This window comes from Protopterus annectens, chromosome 3.part1 (genome assembly GCF_019279795.1).
Source record: "Protopterus annectens isolate FY-2018-M chromosome 3.part1, PAN1.0, whole genome shotgun sequence".
NCBI lineage: Eukaryota > Metazoa > Chordata > Ceratodontiformes > Protopteridae > Protopterus > Protopterus annectens.
The window spans coordinates 714,247,929-714,274,601 of record NC_056732.1 but is presented as its reverse complement, the minus strand read 5'-3'; the positions used below and the strand labels follow the sequence as shown (position 1 = coordinate 714,274,601).

General features: G+C 46.4%; 1 protein-coding gene across 1 annotated transcript in view; it reads left to right on the top strand.

Annotated features, from left to right (window-relative positions):
• RAD21 (RAD21 cohesin complex component) overlaps nucleotides 1-26,673 on the top strand; it is a 2,133,215-nt gene that overhangs the window by 473,028 nt on the left and 1,633,514 nt on the right. The gene's annotated exons all lie outside the window — the stretch shown is intronic.

Below are 26,673 nucleotides of genomic sequence, written 5' to 3'. Positions count from 1 at the left end.
AAGAATTGTGCTCTGGTATGTGTGCATGTCCATTTAGATATTTGCCTTTGTTTCATGCTGTTAAGCATAGCCGTGCTCATCCTCTGAGCATACTAAGTTTTTGCCCAGAACACTGCTTAGATTTTTGTTGCATGCGGTCATTGAAGTTCCTGCATTCATATGCTTTGCAGCATGATGAGATACTAGGTAAGCTCTACAGTGGCTCTGCTCCATTTGGCGTAGAGGGACAAGCTTCTGATTATGGACCAGTTGACCCGGGTTCAGTTAGCAGCTCAGGTGACTGAGCAACAGGGAAGGGATTGTGTGCCTATGCAAGCTGGGAGCAAGTTAGTTGATAGGCTTCCTAAGTGGAGGCTTGGTCCAAAGAGTGGAGTTTGCCCTCTGTAATCGAGCATGAGGGGTAGGGAATGTACACTGGCATTGCTTGTATCCTCTCTGTGACTAAAAGTACTTCAGAAGTTGCAGATGTTTGACTTAATGTGTTCTGTTTGGTCTCCTGGATCTCTACCAAATAACTAACCAAGCTCTGTAACATTGGTAGTACCATTTTTTTTAAATCTTCTGAAAGGAATGATTTGGACAAGCAAAAATGGTTCATGTTTTTCAAATCAGAAATGTACGTGTGTGTGTCTGTCTCGGAAGCTTGTGCATTACTCTTAGCTGAAGGAAGTATTGGCCTACTTGAAATTATATTTTTGGATGTTTTTAGTCAGTTACTGCATTTGATTTTAGGGTCTTCCTGTCATGCAGTCCCAAGACTGGCCTGATTTGAAGTCTTTACTTCATCCATAGCCAGCAGATATCTAAAGACAGGCATCTGGATGTCAGGGTGTAAGGGGTATCCAGTTCCATCCTCAGTTCTTTTAGCCATGCAGTCCAATGTGCTGCTCTATCAGAAACTTGCAGTCCCTTGGTAGTCTTGTTTTCTACATATTTTTCCCTCTGCTTTCGTAAACTCTTTGGGGGAATTTTCTCTTTTTTAATGTTTAAAAAGGTCAATAACTGCTTAGTGTGGGGAAACAAATCTCAAGGATTTTCATTCCTTTTGTCTGGGGACTGTGCATGATTCTAGTTGTCAGGCTTGTGCTACATTTCTAGCTAAGACGCTTGTGTAGGGCAGTAGCCCTCACAGCATGCATGAATCTATGCATTCCATTTTCTTTCCCTGTTGGTCCTGTGCTTTAGCTCTTATTTTTACCAAGAAACTGAAGGACAAAAAGCTAAATGAAAAGGAATCTGATGCTGTAAAACCTTGGGTGCATGTGTTAGTTGCCTGGTGACTCTGGAGAGGCATTTTTGCAGTCCGCGACCCAACTTCTCTTAGGCCAGAGCCCTCTGGTGCGACCCCTTGGAAGCTACCATTGCGACAAGCTAATCTGATATGACTAGCAATGCCTTTGTTGGGTCCAAGGCTGCTCCACAAACTTTAGCTTTGACACTCAAGCATTGGTTACAGAGGGACAGTTCTTATTCAGCTGTCTTAATACATTCAGAATTCAGGAACACAGAGGTCGCAGTCAACCAACTATGTCCAGAGTCTTCTCTTTCTAAACGGATGCTTAACACACCAGATTGCTTGGCTCTGCAGCTACCCAGTCCTTAGCTGCTACAGCCTAGGTTGATGCAAAGAACATTCTGAAGATGCCAGGAATTGCGTTTAAGAAATCTAGGAAGCCCAGACTGACGCAGCTGCCTTCCCCCTGAAGCTTCTCCAGCAAAAAGAGGGATGCATACTTGTAAGAAAATGGACTCCTTTAAAATTTGAGGAGGAATTGTCCTTTACTCTGCACATTCCCTCAATGCTGCCCAAGTTCTGATTCAGATAATCTACATAAGATGGTGGTCTTTAATTGGAAGAGCAAAGAATTCTGTCAGGTCCTAACCTGTTATGGAGAGACCCTAAGTCTGCCATGTTCCAGACCACTGGCATTTCCTCCAGTGCATGTAGTGCTACATATGACATCTGTGTATTCACTCTCTGCACCCTGTCCCAAGAAAAAGTTTCCTTAGAGTGCTTGAGACGCAGATCTCTACAAAAATCTGCAAGCTGATCCTTCAGTTGTGTCTACTGAACTCTCCAAGGGTTGCCCCTAAGGGTGTAACTTGACACTTTTTTACCAAATAAGAGAGACTGTTGGAGAGACTTGGAAAGTAGAAATATGTTTCTGCTACCCACTTTATGAAGACCCTTAATTGCTAATTTCACATGTTGAAATATTTAGCTTCTAACAACCGATCATTTTCTAAATCAGGGGTTTTGCTGTCAAGATCTTACAGTGAATTTATACAGGAAACCTCTAAATCAGCACTACAGGTCTCCAGACATGCTTTAAAATGTGGTTTATGATGCACCTTGTAGAGCAGCTACCACAGGTGTCATTTCTAGACGTGCTTGACTGAGGATTTGGCCACTCTACCAGGAAAAGGCCGAAATCTTGGATGTTTCACTGTACAAGGAGTTCCATTTTGGACATTCTGCACAAATTATTTCAGAAGTTGTTCAAAAAAGGAAAAACAGTTTGAAGGAATTCTCTCCCACTCCTAGATATAATAGAAATTATCCCAAGTTTGGGCAAGGCAGGGGGATTCCTCCCTGAACAGAGGCCTAGACAGTGTAGGAAGTGATGACCTGATCAGTGCCGTACAGTTGAGGATTCCAAGGACCTTATTACCCCTCAGCCTTTCTCTGACAGGGAGACTCCTTTTTTTCAACAATGGAAGCTCATCACCAGTGGGTCGTTCAGAAAAGGAGTATTTCATTCAGTTCAGGAAAAGGTCACCCTTCCTAGGGATGCCAAACCTACAGAAGAACAAGAGGGTTTTCTCCCTCCCATCTTGCTAGATCTTTTACAAAGGTCCATTCAGTCAGTTCCTGCAGGGAAGGAGGGCACAGGGTTTTACTCTACTCTTTCCAAGAAAAGGAGGCAACTGGCAAGCCCTATTAGTTGCCAGAGTTAAGTTCATACATGTTCCAAAATTCAAAATGTTAACCCATCAAATCTGCTACCCTATGCTCTTTCAAGGATGGCTACCCACTTTTCCCTATATAAAGCATCTTAAGATGTACTGTAGTTTGTGACAGGATTGCATCAAAACCATAGGGGGATGCATGTTTATCCTTACCTAGACTGCATTATCCAGGGAATACCCTTCCCAGAGCTCCAAGCATCCATACAACTCACCATGGACTGCTTCTAGAAGGTTAGGTCACATGCTTAATCCCCACAAGTCACAAATTTAGCCAGGATACATGAATTCTGGGTACAGTGAGAGGCTTGGTCCTAAAAAAAGAGCCTTCCTATCCCAGGACGTACTTTTTCACTTCATAAACCATCTCTGCTAACTACCAAGGCAGACTGTCTCTGCTGGCGAATACTTGAATCTTTGGGATACATAGCATCCTGCATTTTAATGGTACCCCTGACAAAACTGCACATTATGGCTCCAGTGTTTCCTAACAAAAAAAAAAAAAAAAAATTTATGACGTTGTCGGACCTTATAAATCTTAATGCTTCTCCCCATACTTGAAACGGGAAGTGGTGGAAAGGCATCATCCTGCAGAATCCAGGGACAATCTTCTGCCTGCCAAACGCAGAACACCATCACCACAGACTGTTCAGATATTGCCTGAGGAGCACACTCGCACCCCTATGAAGGTGCAGGGTATGCGACTCCAGAACAAAGAAAGCTGCATCTAAACCAGTTAGAGATGCTGGCAGTGTTTCTAGCCATAGATGTGTTTTAGTACAGCCTGAACTCAGCACTTCAGATTTGCGGAAACATCATCATTGTATGGTACATAAACAAAGGAGCCCATTCCTACTCCTTTGTGCGATCTTTAATTGAAAATGATGGCTGTTGGCACAGGAATTGCACTTGACACGCTCAGCATCCTACATCCTGGATAAGAGTATCACTGTAGCATATCTTTTGGAACCCAAAGAATGGGTGCTAAAGAAATTTTCCTGGACCACCCCCATCAGTGGGATCACCAGAGTATAGATCTAATCTCCAGATGTAGACATGGGAGAGTGAAAACTTTCATTTTATATGGACAAAGCTCTTTCGTGATTCCTTTCTGCTGCTACCCCTGATGTTCGTGTTTCACTGTTGCAGTCCTTACAGTTGGGTTATCCTGCTGGCAGGCTACCCGCAGTCGGCCCGAGTTCCAAGGTCTAGGTCCGGCATCGGTTGCTGCTGCCTCCTCCCTGACGTCAGTGCGCCAGGGGTATAAAAGATGCAACAGGTGCCATTTTCGCCAGTCTTTCTTGCCGCGTGGTGCCTGAAGCAAAAGCAGTTCGGAAGTGCCGGTTGGCAGACTCGTGAGATTTTCAAATTCGAATTTCAGATACGAAGTCTTCATTAAAGCCAAGTACCCCATTGGGGAAACTTTTTTTCTTTATTCAGACCGATGTCAGAAAAAGTTAATTGCATTTCTTGAGAAGCAAATACCTCATAAGGATTTTCATTCTTACTGTATTCCTTGCCTAGGCCCTGACCATGACTTTGCTAGTTGTCTGTTTTGTGCTAGATTTAACCAATGCACTACTAAGCGTCAGTACGATTTTGTATTTCATTACTTTGGCAGAAGGTTCAATTATATAATGCCGTCGGAGCAGCCGACGACCGGAGTTTATAAAAAAGTGCAAAGAAAAAGAAGCATCCGAGGTCCAATACCGATGAGGCTTCTGTTAGGCCTGTCGCCGGTGAGCTGGTTCTCAGTGAGGCCCTTTCGCAGCCCCTGACGCCTGCTACCTCGGAGCCACAGGCCCCTTCTGACTCCCACGTGGAGCAGACTAGGCTGCTGGAAACTCAAGGTATTGGACACTCAAACTATTCTGTCAGATGGGTCCGGAGCTGCTGAGCAGGCATCTGCTTCTGAGGGGGTTTTTAGGCCTACACAGTTATGTAAAACCATCTTCAGCTTCAAAGACTAAAGCAGTTCTAAAGACAAAGAAACAAGTACAGCAGTCTCCTGGACAGGCCTCCATGCCTAAAAAACAGATGCTGAAAATGGCCAAAGACCTAATTACTTTGGTCAGGGTTCCCATCCCCCTCCTAAGAGGCCTAGGCAAGAGATAGAATATGAATCTTCAAATCAGGTTTCCATTTCCTCTGATTCTTCTGAACAGGAATATTCCCTTCCCCCCTATGAGGATTCTGATGCTGAAGAATCTATCTCTTCAGCCTCTCCTCCTGAGGATTATTCTTTTAGGGTGACCCTGCATACCATGAGGGAGCATTTCCTCTGGGAGAGCCAAGATTATTCTGAATCCAAGAAAAGACTCAGAATTCCTTTTATTACCTCAGCACAGGCCCCTTGCTGTTCCTCCTGTTTTAGACATTGTAGATGTATTTTCAAAGTCCAGTCTGTCTCCTGACTCTCTACCACCAGCTCCTGTTAAGCCAGACAGATAATACAAGGTTCCTGATTCACATAAATTTCTTTACAAAAACCCTGCTGCTGTCCCCAAAACTATTTCTCAGGGTCCCAAGGGGGTCAAGGCTTCCACTGCAAAAAACCCTATCCCCTCTGATAGGGATTCAAGGGCCCTGGGCAGATGGGGGAAAAAGATTTATACTTCTGCTACCTTGGCTGTAAGGGCTTTAAATTCTCCGTTTCTTATGTTTAAATATCAGCAATATCTAATGTCACAGCTTAAACAGAAAATGTTGACAAATTCAGAATGTGCAGAAAACAAAGAAATGCAGGATTTATTGCATGCAGCTGAACAAGTGGGAAAGCATACTTTGCAATGTGGTTTTGATTCTCTAGAGGCCTCCTGCAGGGCTGCAGTTACAGGTTCTGTCATTAGAAAACATGCTTGGTTAAAAGAACAGAATCTGCCCGATCATGTTAAAGCAAAACTCTTAGATGCTCCATTACAACATGATACCTTGTTTGGTGTTAAAGCAGAAAAAGTGTGGAGGACAAAGCTAAATCTATGCAAACAGTGAAGGATTTTTTTACAGGTACAGCCTCCCAGATTTAGCAGGAACTGTCCTAAAAGAATTGGTCCTTTCCAGTGTCAGACAGGCCTCAAAGAGGCAGCTACAGATGCCGCAGAGGCGGATCACAACCCCAAGGCTCATACAGGTCTGAACAATGGGGTGCTTCTACCTCCAAAAGCGGAGAGGAAAAATCACAGCCATACAGAAAACAGTCTCAATGACTTCCCCTGCCAGCACCAAGCACTTATCTTCTGGCAGCTCCTGTGGGGGGGGGGGGACTAGCACTTTTTCCACAAAATTGGCATATGGTCACCCAGGACAAATGGGTGTTGAATATCGTATCACAAGAGTACAGGTTCCACTTTCACACCCTGCCAAGGCCAAACGGTATGCAAGACCTGCCATGCAATCATTGGGCAGAGGCACAAAAACAAGATGTTTATCGTGTTTCACTGTTGCAGTCATTACTCTTGGGTTATCCTGCTGGAAGTCTACCTTCAGTTGGCCAGAATTCCAAAGTCTAGGTCCGGTGTCTGTTGCTGTCGCCTCTTCCCTGACGTCAGTGTGCCAGGGGTATAAAAGATGCAGCCGATGCCATTTTCTACAGTCTTTCATGCTGCACGGTGCCCGAAGCAAAAGCAGTTAGCAAGTGCTGGTCGGCAGACTACTGAGATTCAAATCCGAATTTCAGAACCAAAGTCTTCATTAAAGCTAAGTACCCCGTTGGGGAAACTTTTTTTTTTCTTGCTCCAGACCGATGTCAGAAAAAGTTAACAATTGTATTTCTTGTGGGAAGCAAATACCTCATAAGGATTTTCACTCCTACTGTATTCCTTGCCAATTCCCTGATCACAACATTGCTAGCTGTCTGTTTTGTGCTAGATTTAGCCAATGCGCTATTTAGCGTCTGTTCGATTTTGCATTTCATTACTTTGGCCAAAAATTTAATTATATAATGCCGTCAGACCAGCCGACAACCGGAGTTTACAAAAAACGCAAGGGCAAGGAAAAGGATAGGCATCCGAGGTCCAAAACTGGCGATGAGGCATCTGCTAGGCCAGTCGCCGGTTCTCAGTGAGGTGCTTTTGCAGCCCCTGGCGCCTGCTACCTCAGAGCCACAGACCGCTTCCGACTCCCAGGTGGAGCCGACTGGGCCTCTGGATACTCGAGATGATGTCCTTCAAGGATGCATCTGCAGTCATCACATATGGGTTGTCCTGCCTCAGGCAGCCCTTCGGTCGGCCGGATTCCAAAGTCTGGGTCCGGCGTCTGCTGATGCCGCCCCTTCCCCGACGTCAGAGCACCTGGAGTATAAAAGCGCCAGCCGACGCCATCTTCCCCAGTCTTTCTTGCTGCGTGGTGCCCGAAGCAGAAGCAGTTTGCAAGTGCCGGTCGGCCAGCTCTTGTAATTCAGCTAAACCGAAGACTTCAAAAGCTAAGTACCCCGTTGGGGACTCTTTCTTGCCTCAGCCGATGTCAGATAAAGTTAATAATTGCTTAACTTGTGGGAAACAAATACCTCATAAGGATTTCCACTCTTACTGCCTACCTTGCCTAGGCCCAGACCACGACGTCTCTGCCTGTTCCGTCTGTGCTTCCTTTAACCGACGCACTCTAAGACGTCTGTCGGAGTTTGCAGAGGAATTTTTTTGGGCTAGTTTTGCTTACAAAATGCCGTCTGAGACTCCGACTTCACATTTAATAAAGAAACGGAAGGACAAGACCGACACGCGGTCCGCGGTTTCAGCTGAAACCACGGCCAGGCCTACCGCGAGTGTCTGTCTCGGCTGAAACAGAGTCGTTGGTACTACCGTTCACCGAAACCGTACAACTGACAACCTCGGCCCCGGAGGCCACTACTGTATCGGTTGTTGAATCTCCATTGGAATCTGGTGTCCAGGAACCTTCCGACATCATTCTCTTAGACAAAACTACACCAGCACGTGGTGCAGCCAGGCCTCCTGCATCCATGTCTATTAAGGCATTCTCTAGGGCTAAAGCTGCTAAACACTCAAAATCTATGCCTCCCAGGGTTATCCCTCAGGGACCCACTACAGGTTCTCAGATCCTTAGTCTAGCAGAGGACCTTATTTCATTAATTAGGGGCTCTCAGCCTCATCCGGACAGGGGCTCTCTACCTCCTACAGAAAAAAGGCCCAGGATTGAGCCCTCTGATCCCCTCTCCTCAGATGAGACCTCTGATGGCTCTGCTCTCTCGGACTACCAGGAGGAGGCTTTTTCGGCCTACGAGGATTCAGATGCAGAGGAATATATCCCTTCGGCCTCCCCTCCTGAAGAACTGTCTTTTGGGGAAACTCTGCACACTATGAGGGAGCATTTCCAATGGCAGGGCCAGGAATTCTCTGATTCCAGGAAGAGATTAAGGACCTTCTTGCATTTGCCTCAGCATAGACCTTTGGCTATTCCCCCTGTTTTGAATGTCATTGATGATGTGTACTCTGAATCTAGCACAACCACTGACACTCTCCCTCCGGCTCCTGCCAAACCCGATGGGTACTACCGGGTCCTGGAATTACATCTTTTCCTTTACAAGGCCCACTCTGCTGATCCAGAAACTATTTCCCAGGGCCCTAAAGGGGTTGCAGCTGTCACTACAAAAAAATCCACTCCCCTCTGAAAGGGAGTCCAGGGCTTTAGAGCGATGGGGTAAAAAAGTGTATACTTCTGCTACCCTTTCTATGAGGGCTTTAAACTGTCAATTTCATATGATACAGTACCAAGAATATTATATTTGTTAGATGAATTGCATAAAAAGCTGTCTTCACCTGAACCCCTAGATCGCAAATCACTTCAGGATCTGGTACATAACTCTCAACAGGTTAGCAACCATTTCTTGCAGTGTGGTTATGATGCATTGGAAGCTTCATGTAGGTCAGCTATGACAGGTGCAGTCATACGTAGGCATGCTTGGCTGAAGGAACAATCTCTGCCAGACCATGTTAAAGCAAAGCTTCTGGATGCTCCACTGGAAAAGCAAAAGTTATTTGGCTCCACTGCTCAGGAGGTCTTAAAGAAATTTGAAGAAAAGGTAAAATCCGTACAAACAGTCAAAGATTTTATGCAAGTCCAACCACCAAGATTCAGCAGAAATTGGCCTTCCAAGAACTGGTCCTTTCCAGACAGATTTCAGAGAGGCAAGAACAGGCGTGCCAGAGGTAGAGGGCAAGCTAGAGGCTCCTACAGAGGACGTCAATGGCAGCCTCCCAACCAGAGAGGTAGTGCAGGGCCTGCAACTGCTGCACAAGGAACAGACTCAATGACTTTACTTTGACACCGCCAACCAGGGCTCAATTGGAAGCACCTTTGGGTGGAAAGCTTTCCTTATTTTCAGAAAATTGGCACATTATTACAAGGGACAAATGGACACTACAAATAATAGACAAAGGATACAGGTTCCATTTCCACACATTACCGAAAAGAAAAGGCATGCCAGACCTGCCACCAAATCAAAGGGCAGAGGCTTTGAAACAAATCTCCAACTTGATGAAAATGAAAGCAATAGAAAAGGTTCCTCTCGCAGAACAAGGCCAAGGATTTTATTCCAGACTCTTCCTTGTTCCAAGAAAAGAAAAGCAATGGAGGCCTATTCTCAACTTGTCCGCACTAAATACTTATCTCATTGTGCCAAAATTCAAAATGCTGACTCTACAGCAACTCCTTCCCATGCTGGACAAGGGGTCTTGGCTGGTAACTCTGGACCTCAAGGAGGCATACCTGCATGTCCCTATCAGACAAAGCTGCAGAAGACACCTCCGATTTCTTGCAGGTTCAGAGCATTATCAATTCTCAGCATTGCCCTTTAGCTTATCTACTGCGCCCAGAGTATTCACGAAATGCCTGGCATCAGTAATTGCACACTGCAGACTTCAGGGGATGCAAATATACCCGTATCTGGACGACTGCCTTATACAAGCGGACAGCCAACAAATTTTGTTAAAACACTTGAATTATGCCATCTATCTTCTTCAGGCCTTGGGATATACAGTCAACATTCACAAGTCAAGACTTGTACCATCCCAAAGAATAACTTTTCTGGGTGCGGATCTAGACACAACCACCCAAATGGCTTTCCTCACAGAAGAAAAACAAAACCAACTGCCGGATTACTTAAAAAACCTGTCAAGACAAACTCAGCTGACTGCAAGGAAAATCCTGCAGGCCCTGGGTTACATGGCTTCTTGCATTCTTCTGATTCCTCAAGCAAGGCTACATATGAGGAAACTCCAATGGTACTTAAGGAGTTTATGGACTCAGCACAGTCACAGCTTGGAAACTTTGATACCACTCATCCCATGCCTTCAAAGGGAATTTCTGTGGTGGGCTCAAGCAAGCCAGTCAAACAGGGGTTTGCCCTTCAGCAAACCAATAGCCAGCCAAACCTTTACAACGGACGCTTCAGACCACGGATGGGGAGCGCACATGGAAGGAAGATGCATTCAAGGACTATGGTCACAAAAAGAGCTACGCATGCACATAAACCAAAAGGAAATGCTGGCAGTGATACATGCAATCGAGGCCTTCAAGTTATTTCTACATCAAGGCCACCTGCTAATAAGGACAGACAACACTACAGTTATGTGGTACATAAACAAGCAAGGAGGCGCCCATTCCTACCCTCTTTGCAGACTGGCAATGAATCTATGGGAACTTTCCTTGACTCTCAATATACAGCTGCAATCCCAGTTTGTACCAGGAAAGGATAATATACTGGCGGATAGCTTAAGCAGGAACATCATGGATGCACACGAATGGATGCTGCACCCAGACATCTTCCATCAGATAACACAATCATGGGGGAGACCGGACTTAGACCTCTTTGCCTCCCACCACAATCATCAGCTGGAGAAATTCTGCTCAAGGACATACCACCCACAAACATGGAAAGTGGACGCCCTCTGTTTCAGCTGGAGAACTCTTAACAGTGTATGCATTCCCACCTCTTCCATTAATGACCAAGGTCTTACTGAAGATCAGGGCAGAGCAGCCAAGAGTGATTCTGATAGCTCCGGACTGGCCAAGACAGCACTGGTACCCATAGCTAAAGAACATGTCACGGACAAAACCATGGCATGTTAAGTTGTCAATCTCGCCTTCATTCTTGCTGGATGGGTTCGGAGCCGATCCTCGGCTCCGACTTGGCACTTGCTAAGCTCTAGAATCACTTTTACCAGCTCGAGGCAGCCCTATATCCCATGATGCAAGGTGGTAATTACCCAGATCTCGTTTGCTGCTTCGCTCATGAGGTCACGTTCTTTACCAGCTCCTGGTAAGTGAACTTTATTTACATTTTCAGAGAGATTCAACCACCATAGTTTTAAAATTTTTACTCCCTGTTAAAGTTAGTTTCCGATTTACTTAGACCCTATTCCCGTTAGTTCCTCGACCCCTTTTTTATAATTTTTCTGTCAGTCAGGCCTTAGGCCTTCCCATCCAACTTTTTCCTGTCAGGACTTTTTGTGTAGGTGTGTCTGTGCTTACCTTAATTAGAGTAATTAAGGACTGAGTGTGTTAGTGTCCTACTAGGTCATGTCAAAAGACACTAGGGTCTCAGGTTTTAAGAAGTGTGACTCGTGCTGTCAGAAGATGTCTGACAGACGGTCACACTTCTTGTATTTATTGCCTGGGACCCCTACACCTGCAGGACTCCTGTGCTATTTGTCATTCTTTCTTTTAGCCAGAGAGTCCTGCAGGAGCGTAGAAATAAGTTGATCCTCAGGGGTCTCCTTAAGCCTGAGAGCCCCCCGGCTAAGGTCTGTTCCGGGAAGCCCTCTAAGCCACCCAAGACCCAGACTTCGGTGTCCAAGTTTGTGGCCTTGGTTCCGACTCCTCCAGAGTCGATATCGGCTCTGTCTGGAGCCGATCCTTCCTCCTTGGAAGTTTCTGTATCGGCGCCGATCAGCACAGATACCCTGGCTTCGGCACCCGTGTCGGCTCCAACCGGAGCCGATACCCTTGCTTCGAAGCATGTTTCGGCTCCAGCTGGAGCAGAGACCTCTCTACCTCAGCTCGGAGCCGACAAGCTGTCTGCTCCAACTGGGACCGAAGGTTCGTCTGCTCCGATGGCTAAGTCGAGGAAGAGGTCTAGATCTCCTTCACTGGCGTCTATCCACTCTGCTCCGGCCTCCCCCTTACTTTCGGAATGGAGCCATCGGAGCCGATCGTCAAGGTCTTCCAGGCTCTCAGACCATGATTTGGAGAGAGAATGGTGAGTAGACTACTAAAATCACAGGCATTGGCCCAGATGCTCCATAGCCCGTCTCAGCAGACTACCGCTATTCCACACCCTCCTGAGATTCCTCCTTTGACTCTCCTTCAGAGCTCTGAGCCGGAGATTATTGGTACCTTGACTGTTGCGGCTTCAGAGCCGATACCACACCTTTCGGCTCAGTCGTCTTCGACACTTATCTCCTCCTCGAGACCTTCCTTGGAGGGATCCGGTCGTCGGGCTTCCCTGGTCAGTTCGGGGGGGGGGGGCGAGTGGCATCGGACCCTTGTCCGACCCCGCTCTCCCTCTCGGGGCTTCGACCTTGGTGAGCTTGGCGCCGACATCTGCTTCGGATCCTTCCTTTTCGGTGGGGCCGGGAGTCCCCTTTTCTTCGGAGCGGGGTCTCTTGGCCCTCCCTGGGAGGGGAGCCTTCGAGGTGATGGAGTGTGCTAGCCCCTGAGCTTAGTCAGCAGTCGGTTCCTTTAGCTCCTCCCTCTACGGTGCCTGTAGATGTCTCTTCCCACTCTCTTGCTCCCGGACCCAGAGATCCATCGCCCCAGGTTTCCCACTGGGAAGAACTTCCTCTTCCGAGGTTTCTCCTGATCCTTCAGGAGAGCCCCCGCATAAGAGGACCTGCAAGAGGAAGCACTTGGACTCCCCTGAGTCTACAACATCAGATACTGACTTAGATGAGTCGGAGGGGTCCCCAAGATCCCCCTCTGAGGATGTCTCCTTTTCAGACATCCTAGAACTCCTAAAACAGAGGGGAAACTGGCCCTCCATTAATCCCTCCGAGGATGAGTCTGTATACTTGGAGGCTTTTGGATCTTGACCCTCCACCTCTTGGGTGTGTCCGCCTTTCGACCCCCTCATGGAGGTGATGGCTCGAAAGGCGTGGGCATCTCCTGATTCTATGGAACCAGTCCCCAGGAGGCCTTCTAAATTTATCACTTCCCCCACTGAGAGAGTTTCTTAAGAAAGGTGTTTCAGTTGATGCCATGGTGGTGGCAGCCGCCACCAAAAAGGAACTTGGAGATCCTTCCGTACCAGTCCATCCTCCTAACAAGGAGTCTAGGACCATGGACAGGTATGGTAAGCGGATGTTTTCCTCAGTGACCTTTGCTATCCATTCGCTGAATTATTTATGTCACTTCACCCGACTTCAGAGACATCCTCAAAGAATTGGGTGAGGTAGTACAGGATCAGTCAGCTGCTGGGGCTCAAGAGAAGATTGCCTCTCAGCTTGGAATCCTAAATTCCATCACTAACTCTTCCATGCGGCTCATTTCTTATGCAGCCGATGGGGTGAGTAGAGCCGCAGGAACAGGAGTTGCTCTTAGACGTCAGTCCTGGATGCGGCTTTGCAATTTCACAGACCCCTTTAAGGCGTCCTTCACAAATTCTCCCTTTGGCACTACTTTGTTTGGGCCTCAGGTGAAGGACACATTAACCAGGTGCGAACAAGACGGCAAGACTTTCTGCCGTAGGAGTCAGTTTCTCCACCCCTTCTAGACCTTACCCCAAAGGTCAGAAGGGAGTGAAAATGTGGTTCCGAAAATCTCAGGGAGTCACGCCTGACGCACGTGGTCAATTTACCCCCAGAGGCAGAGGGGGTAATAACATACGCCGCCCTAGGGACAGAGGAGGTCTGCAGAACAAGGGCAGCAGAGAGCCTCACTGACAAGCCCTTCCAGCATCCCTGAGGTGTTGCCCGACTGCCCACCCTTGGAGGCAGTCGGGGGGAGATTGTCGCTGTACCCAGAAGCCTGGCTTTCCCTCTCTCAAGACAGATGGGTACAGTCGATCCTATCCGAGGGTTACAAAATCCACTTCGAGGAAAGCCCCTTACCTCAAAAAGGTTCCCTTCCAGACTTTCCACCCTGTCTAAGGGAGATTGCGAAGCTAGAGGTATCAAAGCTTCTAACAAAAAGGGTCATCCAGCCAGTTCCAACAGATCAATTAGAGTCCGGAATCTACTCAAGGTTCTTTTTGGTTCCCAAAAAGACAGGAGACTGGAGACCAATATTAGACCTCAGCAGACTAAACAAGTCTGTCAAAAAGACAAGATTTCGGATGGTCACACTTCAATCGATTTTGCCCTTCCTGGGCAAAAACAACTGGATGTGCTCCATAGACCTTCAGGATGCGTACTATCACATAAAAATCCACAGACGCTCCAGAAGGTTTCTCCGCTTTCGGCTGGGGACCAGTCATTTTCAATTCAGAGCCCTGCCCTTTGGTCTCACTACAGCCCCCAGAGTATTCACCAAATGCATAGCAGCGGTCACGGCTCACCTGAGACGTCAAGGATTCCAGGTGTTTCTGTATCGCGACGACTGGCTCCTCTCAGCCACCACCAGGCATCAACTTCTCCAAGCCAGAGATTATACTCTACGTCTCTGCGGTCAGTTAGGAATTTCGGTCAACTTCCAAAAGTCTTCCTTAACGCCCTGCCAATCTATTACCTTTATAGGCGCAAATCGAGACACTTCTCGGATGTCAGCAAACCTAACAAGTCAAAGAATCCTAGATATCCAAAACTACGTTCGGATCATCCTATCCAGCAAAAGGGTACAAGCCAGGTTGGTCCTGAAAGTGCTGGGCCTCATGGCAGCTGCCATCACACTTCTCCCTCTGGCCCGTTTTTACATGCACCTCCTACAATGGATGTTGTTCACCCAATGGTCCTTCCAGCAGCTTCCCATGCGTCACAAGATCCTGGTGAGACAAACCTGCAAGAGCCATCTATCCTGGTGGACTTCTTCTCCTCTAGTCCATCAGGGCAGACCATTTGTCGCCCCGGTAGCCACGGTCACTTCGGATGCCTCCCTGATCGTGTGGGGGGGCATTATCAGGGCAGGATGGTTCATGGCACGTGGCAACCGTTAGAATACCACCTGCACATAAATGTCCTAGAGATGAGAGCAGTGCTTTTAACGTTGCAAGCCCTCAACGACTTTCTTCCCTTGTGAACTGTTGCAGTTCACACGGACAACATGTCCGTGGTGTGGTACATCAACAAGCAGGGCGGAACCAAGTCCTATCCCTTGTGTCTTGAAGCTCTCAGACTTTGGCAATGGGCGATCTCCTCTCATCGGTTTCTGGAAGCAACGCATATCCCTGGGAAAACCAACATAATAGCGGACAGATTGAGCAGAGCTATACTCATGCCTCACGAGTGGTCTCTCAAGCAATCCATAGTGGAGGAGATTTTTCAGAAGTGGGCCTCCCATGCTGCGATCTTTTTGCTACACCCCAAAACTGCAAATGCCCACACTTCTCTCTCTCTCCATTTCCGGGCCATCCCCCCAGAGACGCTCTTACCCAAGATTGGCCCCAGGGACTTCTTTATGCTTTTCCCCCCTTTCCGTTGATACCTCAAGTACTCCAGAAAGCTACCGTCTTGAGAGCCAAAATGATTCTCGTTGCCCCTTACTGGCCTCTACAAATTTGGTTCCCGTTCCTTCATCGCCATCTCATGGTGCAGCCTTGGCATCTGGATCCAATCAGATCTTCTGACCCACCAGTCGGGTCAACTGCACCGATCAATTCGTTCCCTCAACCTCACTGCTTGGTTGCTCCACTTCCTTCCTTGGCCAGGCTTCCCATGATCTCTAACCCCGTTAGAGATATATTAGTAGCTTCTCTAAAGTCCTCTACCAGGAGGATTTACTCTGGTAAGTGGAAACGTTTCTCTTTTTGGGCAAAGTCTAAGAACATAGATCCTATTACTGCCCCTATTCAATCGGTCTTGGACTTTCTTGCTGAAATATTTCGCTCCGGTTCTTCTGCTTCCACAGTTAAGGTCCAGTTGGCAGCAATCTCTAATTTCCATGTCTGATTTGCAGACCACAATATCATGTCTCACAAACTTTGTAAAGCTTTTCTCAAAGGGGTGTTCCTTCTTAAACCCCCTGTTAGAGATCCTCCATCACAGTGGGACCTAAATCTAGTGCTGGCACCCTTGATACTTCCCCCTTTCGAACCGGCTGCTACATGCTCATTAAAATGTCATCCACAAGGATAGAGTGTCCTTAAGAACCAATCCATCCTTTTTGCCCAAGGTTGCTTCTAAAACAAATTTAAATGAATCCATTGACCTTCCTGTATTTTTTCCCAATCATTCTAACAGGGCAGAACAAAAACTGCATTGCCTAGATGTTCATCGCCAACTCGGATATTATTTGGACAGAACAAAGCAATTTAGGAAATCTGATCAGCTTTTTCTTTCCTATGCTGGAAATAGGAAAGGTCTTCTGTTTCTAAAGTAACCTTATCCAGATGGCTATCATCCACCATTTCTGACATTTATCAGCTGAGGGGCAAACAGCTGATCTCAAAACCCTAAAGCGCATTCTACTAGAGGTCTAGCCACATCTACAGCTTTTCAGGCTAGACTACCCTTGGACACTATTTGTGCAGCAGCCACTTGAGCCACTCCTCATACCTTCATTTCTCATTACAAATTGGATTTGGCCTCCAGGATTTTGGTTCCACAGTTCTCAAGAGTCTGTTCCATTGAGCCTCCCAGGATAAGGGTGCTAGGGACGCGGTCCCATCCAGCAAGAATGAAGGCGAGATTGACAACTTAACATTGAGAAGTTATGTACCTACCATAACGTTCCATGTTAGTTGTCTTCTCTCGCCTTCTTTCTTGCATCCCTCCCTCCTGTCCCCCTAGCCTGAACAGACCTTGATTTTCCCCTTCTCGGGGAGATTGTTCTCCCTCGGACACCAGTTAGCTCGGGATCTCTGTTACCTGGTTCCCCTTACAGTCTTCTAGGCTAATTATTCTGCTTTCCTTGTGGAAAGATTGTGGGCAGTTTTCCTCTAGATACCAAACAAGATCTGGGTAATTGCCGCCTTGCATCATGGGATATAGGGCTGCCTCGAGCTGGTAAAAGTGATTCTCGAGCTTAGCAAGTGCTGAGTTGGAGCCGAGGATCGGCTCCGAACCCATCCAGCAAGAAAGAAGGCGAGAGAAGACAACTAACATGGAACGTTATGGTAGGTACATAACTTCTCATTCTGCCACAATGGCCGCTTCTCCTGACACAGCACAATTACAAAACTCTGCATTCCAACCTGAAAACATTACAACTAGCTGCCTGGAAAATACCTTGACTCTCTTGGATAGCTTATCCTGGTGATGAGTGAAGGATATCATCATGGAAGCTCGCAGGCCTTCCACAAGAAAGGCATACTCAGCAAAATGGAAAAGATTTCACACCTGGAGCACCTCAAAGGGCCTAGATGCAACAGTTATGAACATGGCACATATCCTGGAATATTTGGCAGAAATGCTCCACAATGGCCTGTCTTACTCTTCCATTAAAATTCATGCTTCAGCAATTTCAGCAGAGTACAATACTGATCCACCTGTCTTCTCTCATCCTCTGCTAAGACAGTTTCTAAGAGGAATTAAAAACATCACTCCTCCAAGGAAACCACCACTTCCTACTTGGGATCTTAACTTTGTGTTGGAAAAACTAACACTGCCTCCCTTTGAACCAGCAGCATCTGCAGAACTACAGTTCCTCTCTCTGAAGACTGCCTTCCTTCTGGCCATAACCTCAGCAAGAAGAGTATCCGAGTTACAGGCCCTCATGGCAGTACAGCCATTTCTTATTTTTCATCAAGACAAGAGTCTCATTGAGAACCAATCCTTCATTTATGCCAAAGGTGGTATCTAGGGTCTCATTAAACCAAGCTATTCACCTGCCTACCTTCTTTCCAAATCCACAAAACAAAGGGGAAAAGCTTCTGCACACCCTGGACATACACAGTTGTGCTACTATTTGGACAGAACAAAAAAAATTACAGAAAAACTGACCAGTTGTTTGTAGCATATGCTGCTGGTGCACAAGGAAAAGCAGTTTCAAAACAGACAATTTCAAAATGGATAGGGAATTGCATTTGGTTCTGTTACTCCTTTCATGGAAAAACTGTGCCAGCTAACATTAGACCTCATTCGACCAGAGCCACAGCCACCTCCACAGCCTTCTTAAGAGGGGTGGCTACCAAGGACATTTTAGAAGCTGCTACATGGAGCTCCGTGCATACATTTTCCAAGCATTACAACTTACCTTTATATTCCAGGTCCAGAGCAGGCTTTGCTACAGCAGTCCTGCAGGGCATTTTAGCTACACCATCCTTTACATAGATCCTCCACCCCCAGATTGGCTATGGTATTCTACCATATGTGATGACTGCAGATGCATCCTTGAAGGACGTAGTACAGTTTTGTACCTACCATAAATGTAGATGTCCGATAGGTATGCATCTGCAGTCAGGTTTACCCTCCCTCCTTCCCCTCTGTGGTATTTCTTGGGTACATTCCCCTCTCATAGCTAGCTGGGGTGATCTGTTATGGTGTATTTGTTTTTATATATGTATATATTTTTGTGCATGTTTGGAATTTATTGCATTTCTCCAAATTTAGCCTTCCTTAGAGGGCACCTGGCATCTGGGGCAAGAAACTGAGGAAGATGGCGTCAGCTGGCACTTCTATACCCCAGGCGCTCTGACGGGGAAGGGGCGACATCAGCCGACGCCAGACCCAGACTTTGGAATCCGGCCGACCGAAGGGCTGCCTGAGGCAGGACAACCCATATGTGATGACTGCAGATGCATACCTATCGGACATCTACATTTATGGTAGGTACAAAACTGTACTTTCATCGTGTTACCCTGCTGCAGTCATCACACTTGGGTTATCCTGTCGTCAGGCGGTCCCGCAGTAGGCCGGATTTCCAAAGTCTTGGTCCGACGTCGGTTGCTGTTGCCTCATCCCTGACGTCAGTGCGCCAGGGGTACGTATACTGCAACCGATGCCATTTTCTTCAGTCTTTCTTGCCGCGCGGTGCCCGAAGCAGAAGCAGTTCGCAAGTGCCGGTCGGCCGACTCCTGAGATTTTCATATTCGAGTTTCAGACCGAAGTCTTCTATAAAGCTAAGTACCCCGTTGGGGAAACTTTTCTTGCCTCAGACCGATGTCAGAAAAAGTTAACAATTGTATTTCTTGTGGGAAGCAAATATCTCATAAGGATTTTCATTCTTGTTGTATACCCTGCCTAGGCCCTGATCACTACGTCACTTGTCGTTTTTGTGCTAGATTTAATAAACGCACTATTAAAAGACTATTTGATTTTGCATGACACTTTTTTGGCAGAAAATATAATTATAACATGCCGTCGGAGCTACCGACTGCCGGCGTGCACAAAAAGCGCAGGGATAAGGATAGACAGTCCAGGCCTAAGCCCGATTCCGAGGCCTCGGTTGATCCTGTCTCCGGTGATCAGTGAGGCTCCGACGCAGCCGCTGACTACTGCAGTTGAGGAACCGGAGACCGCTACGGATGTTTTGATGGAATGTACTAGGCCGACGCAGCCTTTTACTTCAGGCCCTACCGACGACTTACCTCCCAAGGACACCGGTACTTCTGAAACACCTTCGCTTTTTGAAGGCGTTTTCAGACCGACGACTCGTACAGTTAAAACGTTTTCTAAACCGAAGACTCCTTCCAAATCGAAAAAAGCTTCACTTCAGTCTCCTGTTCAAGGCCCTATGCCTAAGAAACAGATGCTCAAGATGGCTGAAGATCTTATTTCTCTTATCAAAGGTTCCCAGCCTCCACCAGAAAAAAGGACTGGACAAGAGGAAGAAACTGCTTCCTCTGAACAACTGTTTATTTCTTCGGATTCCTCTGAAGACCAAGACTATTCCTTCTCTCCTTATGAAGATTCTGATGCTGAGGACTCTATTCCCTCAGCTTCTCCACCAGAAGATTACTCTTTTGGGGGAACTTTACACACTATGAGGGAACATTTTCACTGGGAAGGTCAGGATTACTCTGATTCCAAGAAAAGGCTCAGTTTCTTTTACTCCCTCAACACAGACCTCTAGCCATCCCCCCTGTTTTGGACATTGTGGATGATGTTTACTTAGAGGATGATGTTTACTTAGAATCCAGTTTCAGTCCTGATTCTCTGCCTCCTGCCCCGGCCAAGCCTGACAGATGCTACAGAGTACCTGATTCCCATAAATTCCTTTACAAAAGCCCAGTAGCTGACCCAGAGACTATCTCCCAGGGTCCCAAGGGGGCTAAGGCTTCCATGGCTAAAAATCCAGTACCTTCTGAAAGGGATTAAAGAGCACTAGACAGATGGGGGGGAAAAAGGTTTACACCTCAGCCACTTTAGCTATGAGAGCTCTAAACTGTCAATTTCATATGCTTAAGCATCAGCAATTTCTGATCTCTCAATTAATACAAAAGATAACAACCCTTCCTCAACAATCCAAGAAAAAAGTCCTGTGCTATGCTAAAGTCCAGCCAGATGAAACCAAACAAAAATAATCCAAAAAACGTAGCTGGACACTGCTATGTCTCAAAAGATTTATTAAAACACAAATAAAATGCAGGATAAGCGCTTTCGGGAATCAACCCTTCATCAGATAAAACACTCAAAATCACTTGACAATTTAAAAAAGACTTTAACCAATGACAGTTTAGTAAAAAACCCGCCTATTCTGTAGGGCGGGCTTCATAGGTATGACATCATTTAATCCTGGGCTTCTATGTGCCATCAGTTCAATTATCCACCTGGATTCAGCAAGCTCTGTTAGTAGCTTGACATCCCCACCTCTATTATTTAACTTGATTTTAACTATAGCCCTAAACCTGAAGCTATGTGTAGGATGATGTCCTTCATGGATGCATCTGCAGTCATAACAGCTGGGTTGTCCTGTCGTCAGGCAGCCCGTCAGTCGGCCGGATTCCAAAGTCCGGGTCCGGCTTCGGCTGATGTCGCTCTTCATCCGACGTCATCTCTGTTGGACTTCGGGTATAAAGGCATCAGCCGACGCCATCTTCCTCAGTCTTTCTTGCCGCGTGGCGCCCGAAGCAGAAGCTGTTCGCAAGTGCCGGTCGGTCGGATCCAGAGATTTTTTCTACGAAATACTACTCAAGACTTCTAAAGCTAAGTACCCCGTTGGGGACTCTTTCTTGCCTCAGCCGATGTCAGAAAAAGTTAATAATTGTTTAACCTGTGGGAAACAAATACCTCATAAAGATTTCCATTCTTACTGTCTGCCTTGTTTAGGCCCAGCCCACGACGTAGCAGCCTGTTCGGCCTGTGCTTCCTTCAACCGACGAACGCTTAGGCGTCGGTCGGAGTTTGCAGAACAGTTTTTCGGTTCTGACTTTTTACATTATGTCGCCGGAGCCTCCGACTACACTTTCTGCCAAAAACGCAAAGAAAAGACCGACACTTTCGCGGTCCGTGGTTTCGGCTGAAACCACGCTTAAGCAAATCATGAGTGTCTCGGTTTCGGCGAAACCGAGAAAACTGATATAGGTACAGCCGAATCTATCTCTACACTTGAGGCCCCTGCTACAAATATTGAATCGGCCTCTGAAACTTTACCCACTGACTTATCAGACACCATTCCCTGGATGTCTCTACCCCAGCACGTGGTGCTGCTAGGCCTCCAGCTGCCATGTCCATTAAGGCCTTCGCCAGGGCTAAAGCAGCCAAGTCTACCAAATCAGTGCCTGTTAAACCACCCTCAACCAGGCCCACTTCCAGTTCTCAAATGCTCACCTTGGCAGAAGATTTGATTTCTTTAATTAGAGGATCTCAACCTCACCCAGACAGGGCCTCTCAGCCCCCAGATAAGAGACCTAGGGCAGAGCCCCCTGAGCCAGTGTCCTCTGATGATTCTGCAGATGAATCAGACATTACCGACCAGCCAGAGGCTCCTTTTTCTAATTTTGAGGATTCTGATGCTGAAGAATCCATTCCAGCTGCTTCCTCCTGAAGAATTCTCCTTTGGGGAAACCTTGCATGCCATGCGAGAGCAGTTCCAATGGCAGCAACAAGAATTCTCAGATTCCCAAAAAAGACTTAGAACCTTTCTGCACCTTCCACAGCACAGGCCCTTAGCTATACCTCCTGTTCTTTCTGTGGTAGATGACGCTTTTAATGATGTCTGCTCTGCTCCAGACTCATTACCCCAGCCCTGCCAAACCAGACAGATTTTACAGGGTGCCTGACACTCATCACCACCTTTACAAGGCCCCCCTTGCAGACCCAGAAACTATATCCCAGGGTCCCAAGGCAGTTGCGACCATAGCTAAAAACCCTACTCCTTCTGAAAGGGAAGCAAGGTCATTAGACAGATGGGGTAAAAAAGTATACACTTCAGCTACTCTCTCAGCTAGAGCTTTAAACTGCCAGTTTCACATGATACAATACCAAGAGTTTATGCTTGATCAGTTAACTAAAAAATTAACCACTGATGAAGCTCTTGACAAGAAATATGTATTAGAAATGGTAAATAACATACAACAGGTTAGTAACCATTCCTTAAAATGTGGCTATGATGCACTGGAGGCTTCATTTAGATCAGCCATGACTGGCACAGTGATAAGAAGGCATGCATGGCTAAAGGAGCAAGCTCTACCAGATCATGTTAAAGCTAAATTGTTAGATGCTCCTATGGATAAGACAAGTTTGTTTGGTGCACCTGCCCAGCAGGTTATGAAGAAAATGGAAGAAAAGGCAAAATCAGTTCAAACTGTTAAAGATTTCCTGCAGGTTCAATCCCCAAGGTTTAGCAGGAACTGGCCTGCCAAGAATTGGTCCTTTCCTGACTCCACAAGATTTCAAAGGGGCAGGAATAGACGTTCCAGAGGCAGAAACCAAACCAGAGGAAGTGCCTACAGAGGACGACAGTGGCAAGGTAACAACAGAGGCACAGACACAGCCACTGCCACTACTTCAACACAGCCACAGTGACTTCCTCCTAAAACCGCCTACCAGGGAGCAAATAGCAGCTCCACTAGGCGGAAGGTTAACTTTATTTGCAAAGAACTGGCACCACATAACAAAAGACAAGTGGATTCTGCAAATTATACATCAAGGTTACCGATTCCACTTCCACACTATACCAGTCAAAAGAGGAATGCCAAATCTACCTCCAAATCAAAAAACAGAAGCTTTACAACAGATAATGGAGTTAGCAAACATGAGAGCTGTGGAAAAAGTGCCTGCAGCAGAGAAAGGAAAGGGTTCTACTCCAGACTGTTCCTAGTTCCAAGAAAGGAAAAAAGTTGGAGACCAATTCTCGACCTGTCCACCTTGAATACATACATCATTGTCCCAAAATTCAAAATGCTGACCCTACAGCAACTTCTTCCCATGCTGGGCAAGGAGTGTTGGCTGGTAACTCTAGATCTCAAGGAGGCATACCTGCACGTCCCTATTCGACCAATCTGCAGAAGATACCTCAGATTTCTTGCAGGATCAGAGCACTATCAATTCTCAGCATTGCCTTTTGGCTTATCTACTGCCAGAGTATTCACAAAATGCCTGGCATCAGTAATCGCATACTGCAGACTGCAGGGAATTCATATTTACCCATACCTGGACGACTGCCTGCTACAAGGGGACAACAAAAGCAAGTTGACAACAGATTTGCAAAGGGTCATTTACTTGCTACAAGCATTGGGATACACAGTCAATCTACAAAAGTCAAGACTGATACCATCCCAAACAAGGACATTCTTGGGAGCGAATTGGACACAGTCAGACAGATGGCATTCCTAACTACAGAAAAACAAAAAGAACTCCCTCTTTACTTCTTGTCGCTAACAAAGCTGAACAAATTAACAGCAAGAAAAGTTCTGCAGGCCTTGGGCTTCATGGCATCATGCATAATTTTGGTTCCATTTGCCAGGCTACATATGAGAAAACTACAGTGGTATCTACGGAATTTATGGTCCCAACACAGACACAGCCTCGAAACAGAAATCCCACTAATTCCATGCTTAAAACAGGAGTTCCTATGGTGGGCCCAGGCATGCCGGTCCAACCCAGGCCTTCCCTTTCACAGATGTCAAGCAAGCCAGAGCATTACAACAGATGCTTCAGACCTAGGATGGGGGCCCACATGCTGGACAAATGCGTGCAAGGATTGTGGACTCAGGATCAACTTCACCTGCACATCAACCTAAAAGAAATGCTGGCTGTAAAACTGGCTATCCAAAAGTTCAGACCATTTCTCAAAGAGGGCCAGCTGTTGATAAGGACAGACAACAACACAGTCATGTGGTACATCAACAAACAGGGAGGCACTCATTCATACCCCTATGCAGAATGACTTTGGAACTGTGGACCCTGGCACTCAGCTACAACATCCAGCTGCAAGCAAGATTTGTACCAGGAAAAGAAAATACTCTAGCGGACATTTTAAGCAGGACCACATCAGATGCTCACGAATGGCACCTGCACCCGGACATCTTCAGGACCATTACAAAGAAGTGGGGAATGCCTCAGATAGATCTATTTGCATCTCCTCACAATCACCAACTCAAAAATTCTGCACAAGGACATTCCACCCACTAGCATGGAAAGTGGATTCGCTCTCCTTCAGCTGGAAGGGCCTAACAGTTTATGCATTCCCACCTCTCCCTTGATACACAAAGTACTCCTAAAAATCAAGGAAGAACATCCAAGGATAATCCTGATAGCTCCAAACTGGCCAAGACAACACTGGTATCCACTACTAAGGAGCTTGTCTCGAACAATATGTGGCCAATACCCTGATGCCTTTGATGCTAACTCAGAACAACTACAGCACCATACATCCAAACCTGAAAACCTTACAACTGACTGCATGGAACATCACATAGCAGCAGCTAATCAGGAACTTTCCCAAAGAGTTAAAGACATTATTCTTGAAGCACGCAGACCTTCAACAAGAAGAAACTACGCTGGAAAATGGAAAAGGTTTGCCAGTTGGAGTTCTGAAAGAGGAAAAGATGTGTCAAACATAGATATACCTAACATCCTGGAGTATCTGGCGAACTTCTCCATTCAGGCCTGTCCTACTCCTCCATCAAGATACATGCATCAGCTATTTCAGCAGAATACAGCTTTGATCCACCTGTTTTTCACACCCTCTGCTCAGACAATTTCTCAGAGGAATCAAGAATGTAAAACCTCCAAGAAAACCACCATTACCAGCTTGGGACTTAAACTTCGTACTAGAAAAGTTGACACTATCACCCTTTGAGCCAGCAGCAACAGCAGACTTACAACACCTGTCATGGAAAACTGCTTTCCTACTGGCAATTACCTCAGCAAGGAGGGTTTCAGAACTACAGGCCCTAATGGCAGTGCAACCCTTCCTAATCTTCCACCAAGATAGAGTATCCATGAGGACTAATCCAACATTTATGCCTAAGGTGGTATCCAGAGTGTCTTTAAACCAGGCAATCCACCTACCTACCTTCTTTCCCAACCCACAAAACAGAGGGGAAAGAATACTGCATACCTTGGATGTACATAGACAGCTACGCTACTACTTGGACAGAACCAAAAGCAGCAGAAAGACTGACCAACCTTTTGTGGCCTATGCAACAGGAAGAGAGGGAAAAGCTATTTCCAAACAGACAATCTCCAAATGGATAGGAAATTGCATACGATTCTGTTACTCCTTCCATGGAAAACCAATTCCACAGAACATAAGACCTCATTCTACAAGGGCAACAGCCACTACCACAGCCTTCTTCACGAGGAGTGGCTACCAAAGACATTATTGAGGCGGCTACTTGGACCTCCGTGCATACATTTGCCAAGCATTACAATTTGCCTCTATATTCCAGATCCCGAGCAGGGTTTGCCACTGCTGTACTGCAAGGGATCCTAAACACACCATAATCTATCTTTATCCTCCTCCCCCTAGTTGGCTATGGTATTCTACCCAGCTGTTATGACTGCAGATGCATCCATGAAGGACATAGTACAGTTTTGTACCTACCATAAATGTAGATGTCCGAACTGGATAGCATCTGCAGTCAGGATTACCCCCTCCTTCCCTCTGAGGTACTCTAGGGTGTTTACCCTCCTAATAGCTAGCTGATGGGGAGTCTTTTATGGTGTATTTGTTTGTATATATGTACATACATGCTTATTTTTGTGGTTACCTCTATCCTTTTGGAAACATTGGCATCTATCCAAAATTTTTAGCCTTCAGGAGGGCTTCTGGCATCTGGGGCAAGAAACACTGAGGAAGATGGCGTCGGCTGATGCCTTTATACCCGAAGTCCAACAGAGATGACGTCGGATGAAGAGCGACATCAGCCGAAGCCGGACCCGGACTTTGGAATCCGGCCGACTGACGGGCTGCCTGACGACAGGACAACCCAGCTGTTATGACTGCAGATGCTATCCAGTTCGGACATCTACATTTATGGTAGGTACAAAACTGTACTTTCTTTTACATGCCTATACAGTGCAAATTAAGTGATTTTGAGAGTTTTATCTGATGAAGGGTTGATTCCCGAAAGCGCTTATCCTGCATTTTATTTGTGTTTTAATAAATCTTTTGAGACATAGCAGTGTCCAGCTACGTTTTTTGGGTTATTCTTCCTCAACAATCTGAACTGAAAGAAGTTCAGGATTTGTTGCATGCTACTGAGCAGGTGGGCAA